The sequence below is a fragment of the Eleutherodactylus coqui genome, chromosome 4, assembly GCF_035609145.1.
Source record: "Eleutherodactylus coqui strain aEleCoq1 chromosome 4, aEleCoq1.hap1, whole genome shotgun sequence".
NCBI classification, from domain to species: Eukaryota; Metazoa; Chordata; class Amphibia; order Anura; family Eleutherodactylidae; genus Eleutherodactylus; species Eleutherodactylus coqui.
This window is the reverse complement of record NC_089840.1, coordinates 244,418,519-244,425,241: the sequence shown is the minus strand read 5'-3', so window position 1 is coordinate 244,425,241 and position 6,723 is coordinate 244,418,519.

Below are 6,723 nucleotides of genomic sequence, written 5' to 3'. Positions count from 1 at the left end.
GCTCTGCTGTATAAGTTGGCTCTATACAAATAAAGATTATTATTATTCACATTCATGCCAAAGTAATATAAAATTGATTAAAATTGTTATCGATTTATAGCATCAATTCTTCATGCACATATTAAAAGATTGTAATATCAATTTTGGTTAGTAGATGGCGCTATATCTCTACTTCTTGAACATGTAACTTCATTGTTACATCATTGATACATTCTCTACATAATTGTATTTATAGTTATAGACCGTATTAGAACTCATATACTGGAGAAAGTTCTGTTGGCATCTGAATAAATAATTATCTGCCGCATCAAATAAAAGCAAGTTACGAATTACTGCATACATTCCATCGAAAAACAATAAGGACCATAATCAATTATGTATTCTGTATTTATAGACATAAAACTTATATACTGGATACAATTCTAATGGGATCTAACTAAAAATGTCTTGTCTGCATAGGGCGTCCGATCTATTAGAGCGGGTCTCAGGTATAGAGTCAATAGGCATCCCAGTTGGTCTTTAAATCGAGCTGACAATATTATATCTGTAACGTCCTGTGAGAGACCGCAAAAGCATATGGCTGGAATTGGGAGGGCGTAGTGCGTGGACCTGTCACGGTGGTACTTACTAACTCCTGGTCCCGGAGGGAGTTACCGCAGCATAGGATAGGACCAGTAGTCCTCAAGATGAATAGTTGTCAGTTCGTGATACCACCATTGTGCACACCAGCATTCATACACGGCGGATTAATAAACACTGGACAAGTCTATCGTACCTCAGGTCCTCAGGAACGGTTGAGGCTCGGTAAAACTTTACTTAGTTCAACTTTGCAAAACAAGTAATTACAGTACATTCATGGAAGTAGTTACAGGCAGAAGCTCAGAGGTAAAAAATACACATGAACAATATGGCCCTATAGTCCACGTTATCTATATGTCACCGGTCCTGGACACAAAATATATTCCGGAAGAGGCAAAAAGACAAGATCCTCTCCACATACTCTCTGGCAAGACAAAATTACTTAGAAGAAGGCTTAGCCTAGATGCACCCCGCACATTCTCCACTTGGGTGTCACAATCGTGTACCTCTGTGTGGGGATCCTATTGGCAGACGGCCACACAGGAATAATAAATGCCTGTTGTGTGAACGGGTACTGGGTTTGTGTGAAGTAGGATGTTTGGGGTTGTGCGCTCTCTCTCTATAATCGGTTCACTCCTATTACATGCACTCTCCATGCGCTACGGGTAGTCATTCCTCTTCCTCCATCTTCAACAACATGGAAGCTGAAGGTGCTCCCATGCGGCTCTGTGTTAGCTCCAAGCAGCAGGTAAGATGGAACCCTGCTCCAACACAGAAAAAAAGACCTCTTACTGCTCTTAGACACTCACATTTATAACTTCACTTGTACCAAATGACACAGTAGGATAGATACATTCAACACGCAGCAGAGCTGACAGGCAATGATTTTATTGGAGTTAACCCTTCAGATGCTGCAGCTGTGCAACACACATACAGAAAATAGACATGACAGCTTTGCACAGTGCATCCACATAAGACAATACATGTATGATAATTATGGAGGGGACCAGGATGTTATTCTGGGACACTGCATATCTACTATTAATACAAAAGATTTAATAAAGCACAGGAAATGAAGCAGAATATGAAAAACCTTTATTTTTTTCCCAACTACCTATAACAAACAACTCAATCCAGTAGTAAATATAATTAGCCCGACTGCAGACGGCGGGACCTGACCCGAGCCCCTGCAGGGACCAGTCCGGTGCTCACCTCTCCCGCTGCTCCAGCTCCTTGATGTTCCGGCTACTGGGCAGCCGGCGCATGCGCAGAGCGGAGCCGGCGGCTGGGAAGTGACATTTCTGTGCGGGCCTCTGCGAGACCCGCACCAAACTAGAGCATGCCATGATTTGTTTTCCACATGTGATTTCATGTGGACAAATCGCGGCCGTCTGCCTAGGGTTGTGTTTTCTAACGCAATCCTACGGCAGCGGGCACGGACGATAATTCTGCGGGAAATCCTGCCGCAGAATTTCCGCCCGTGTGCAGGGGGCCTTAAAAGACGTGATATTTTAGATGAAGACACTAAACTGCATGAAATCTTGGTAGGAATATTGGACATGCATCAACAACAACAATTGGTCATTTTTTTTATCTCCAAGTTTATTCATCAGTGAAAATCATTCTGCCAAAACCTGGTTATCTGTTACAGATTTTATCATTGTGGCCATTCCTTTTGTAGAGCATGTGACTTGGCAAACCCAGGTAAAACTTTTTCTTCAAGTATTACATCCAAAGAATATAGAATTTATAATTTTATTAATTGCAATACATCTATTGTCATTTATTAAATAACATATCAAATTTGCAATTGACCACTGGTTTGTCTAATTATTGTAAATGTATTTACAATAATTAGATTGGAAGAATTAGAAGAATGTATCAAGTGGGGTACCACAAGGCTCTGTCCTAGGCCCAGTGTTGTTGAACATTTTTATAAATGATCTGGAGGAGGGAATTAATGGGAAACTGATCAAATTTGCAGATGATACAAAGCTAGGAGGGATAGCTAACACTAGGGAAGAGAGAGGGAAAGTATTCAAAAATATCTAGAAAAGCTTTAACAGTGGGTGGTGACTAACAGAATGGTATTTAACAAGGAGTAATGCAAAATCCTACATCTGGGCAAGAAAAATGAAATAAGCAAATACAGAATTGGAGGAATTGGGCTAAGCAGCAGCACGTGTGAAAAAGAGTTGGGTATACTAATAGATCACAGACTGAACATGAATCAACAATGTGATGCAGCAGCCAAAAAGGCAAACACAATTCTGGGATATATTAAGAGAAGCATACAGTCTAGATCACATGAGGTCATTGTCCCCCTCTACTCTTCCTTAGTCAGACTCTGGGCAACCAAATTTAAAAAAGACATAGACAAACTGGAGCAAGTTCAGAGAAGTTACCAAGATGGTGAGCAGTCTGCAAATCATTTCCTATGAGGAACAGTTAAAGGATCTGGGAATGTTTAGCTTTCAAAAAAGAAGGCCGAGAGGAGACTTAATAGCTTTCTACAAATATCTAAAGGGTTGTCACAGTGCAGAGGGATCAGCCCTATTCTCATTTGTACAAGGAAAGACTAGAAGCGATGGGGTGAAACTGAAAGGGAGGAGACACAGATTAGATATTAGAATAACTTTCTGACAGTGAGGGTGATCAATGAGTGGAACAGGTTACCCTGGGAGGTGGCGAGTTCTCCTTCAATGGAAGTGTTCAAACAAAGGCTGGACAAATATCTGTCTGGGATGTTTTAGTGAATCCTGCACTGAGCAGGGGGTTGGATCAGATGACCCTGGAGGTCCCTTCCAACTCTACCATTCTATGATTTCAAGTAGTAGTTTTGTACCAATCTGTGACTGGTTTTACAGGGTCACATGATGGGGTGTGTTTTATTTATAAAGTTTGCGAATACATGTGGTGAAAAGCCATGATTAAAGGGGTTGTATCACAATTTCATTTTATCTTCTATCCGTAAGACTGTTGGAAGTTGCTTAGTAAATGTCCCTATTAATACTTACATTATTACATATAATATACTGCCTATACTTAACCTGTATTACATTTCTGGGAGGCGAGGGGAAAAAAAACCTCAACAGCCTGGGCATATTGGGACTTGTACTTTTCTTATATTATATCCCCTTCTGTAATATCCTCTTTTCTCTACTCTAGACCACCAGAGTTCTCTGTATTAATTACTTTGCTGCCTTAGACCACCAGGAATGTAGCCATTAACCTTTTCACTACCCTTAAAGTGCTTATGAAGTTCATGATATGCCTTTTAAATTTTGCACCTTGAATGCTGTCACGTCTTCCTTCTATATCCTCTGGATGTGTCATCAATTTCTCAGTTGGGAATACCTTCTTAGGATACATCCCACATGGGACATACTTTCCACAGTGGAAAATCTGCAATAAAATCTGTAGATTGGCAGTGGATTTCATCCTATACATTGCAAAGGGTGAAATCCACAGTGAAAATCCCCAGTATGCAGTAAATGAACATGTTGTGGACTTGAAATCTATACAGCGGGTCACTTTATGCTGTAGTTTTTTTTTTGCAGCATGTGAATGGGATTCAGTAAAATTACATTCATTTTGCTACTGGAGGTATGATGAACAAAGAGGAAAGTTAATGGAGTTTTACTACAAAACAAATTATTTACTGTCCACATGATAAGGGATACTTTGCTGATCAGTGATGGTCTGTCTGTTAGGACCCCCACCGATTCCAAGAACAGGGGTCCAACACATCTGTAAATGAACAGAGCTGAAGTCACATATGTGGGCTGCAGTTCCATTAATTTCAGTATAATGAAAAAAGTTTGGACCCATGTTAGCCAGCAGAGCAAAATGTGATTTTTTTTTTTGATTTTTTTTTCCAGCAAGAGAAACCAAGTAATCTTGTTGATATATCTTTTAATGGCTAACAAAAATACGGGGTTTTTCTTCAAGCTTAAATGAAATAGATCCGAAGAGGCATGCATATTTATATGCACAAATTTATGACAAGGCACAGACATGGATGTGATTTAGGGGTGTGATATGGGTTGTTGCTTATCACGATGTATACTTTTATCTCCGTTATTCCAGTGGCCCCAACCGTAATAGTGCCGGCTTTAGCTGCCCTAATAGTAATAGGGCCCCCTTTAGTGGTCCCAGCAGTAAAAAGGCCCCTTTACTGGCTCTAGTAGTAATACAGCCCCCTTAAGGCCTCATGTCCATGGGGAAAATCGGGCCCGCTACGGATTCTACATGGGGAATCCGCAGTGGGTCCCTCCTTTCCCGCGGACATAAGGGCTGAAAATAAGAATAAACTCCCCTGCTGCGGGCCGTGCGTGTCTTCCCTTCTTCGCGGCCGTATCTTCTTTCTTTGGCCGGGCGGATGTGCTCGACACGCCGGCTGCGTGCCGCGCGCATGTGCCGGGCACATCCGCCGGGCCGAAGAAAGAAGTTCCCAGCCGCGAAGGAAGGAAGACACGCATCGCCCGGAGCAGGTGAGTTTAATTCAGGCGCAGGTCTTCTGCGGATCCGGACGGCTTCAATAGAAGCCTGTGGGAGACCCGCACCTAAATGGAGCATGTCCGGATTTTTTCGTGCACGCAGGACCTGCACCTGCAGGGAAAAATGACATCCGCAGGTATTTAACTACCTGCGGGTGTCTAATGCATCTCTATGGGGCGCGGATCCGCATGCAGGAAAAACGCTGCGGATATTAAATCAGAATTTGTCCGGGGACATGAGGCCTTAATGGCCACAATAGTAATAGGGCCCCCTCTAAGTGCCCTCCCCTTTTTGTTATATGCAAGTAAAAAAGATGGAACAATAACTTTGCAGCGCCACCTATTGGATGGCAGCATTCCTGCAAATCAATGTCCGACCCTTTATACAGGTCTTAACAAAGCTTGGGAATTTAAAACCAAGTGCTATCTGATGTTCTGGCTGGGATGCCGCTGCAGTGCTCAGAGAAGATCCTCACTAGTGTCTGCTCTGTGTACAGTATGTGCAGGAATGTTGAAACTGGGGGAAGCAATGAGGATTTTCCTACCAGAACTTCAGAGTGAATGTATAGTGCTTGATGATATGGTTAATGCCCAGCTGGAGATGCCCAGGACAGGTAGTTATTTTTTACCGGCCATTAATATGGCTGGTAAAAAATATATAAAAACAAGCACTGGCCTCTAGAATAAATTAGCAGGCAGGCCAGTGGTTTACCGTAAAATAACAAATTATGGTATACTCTCCTTTACTTGAGCCCCCGGGACACAACTGACAGTAAATAAAATTAAATAAATGCTGCAGCGCTTTCAGGTAATTTATTCATCACCCCTCATCAAGCTGGGTACTCATTGTAGCGGCCTTGTAAGAATGGAAGGCTGAGTCAACCTTGAGCCGGCTACCTCAACCATGTGGGGATTGAACTTGCAACGTTCAGGTTATGAGCAAAAGCTTAGGACTGCATTTCTGCTGCCTTAACCCTTTCCAATCCACTGTCTGACGTCTTCCTACATTCTGATTGAAGCTTGTACAGCTCCAATGTCAGAAGACGTCCGACAGCGTATTCTTACCATCTATTGCCAGCCACTCCACAGTCGGCGCCTCTCTGGTGCACACACACTAGCTTTAGCCAGCAGATGGCACCGTTGTATAACAGCAAAAAGAGAAAGCCCTTTAGGAAACCCTGTATCCAAAATTGGATTGGAAAGGATTAACACTCTGTGCCACTCGAGGCAGTCGGCTGGTGGAAGCACGTGACCACTGCAGCCAATCAGAGGCTGACAGCGTCACTGTTTGCTGTTCTGGCATCAGCACTCATTTCCTGAGTGCCATGATGCCAGAAGTTTGGTGACGTGATGCTGCAGCCTCTGATTGGCCACAGCAGTCACATGCTTCTGCCAGCCGACTACCCAGAAGTTTCTACCGATATCATCGGCAACTGTCAGCTGCATCCTGGGTACTCCAGGAGAGGTGAGTATACCCTTGTTTTTTATTTTGCATAGGGCCAAAGTGGGGGATGAGGTTTTGTCTTTATGACAAAATCTTTTTAAGGCGTCTTTATTCCCCATGTAACTAGACAGTACTATAAATGAAGCCTTATAGTTAGGGGCCCTTTTAAAGATTTTGTATTGAGGTCCTGTGAGGGAGACC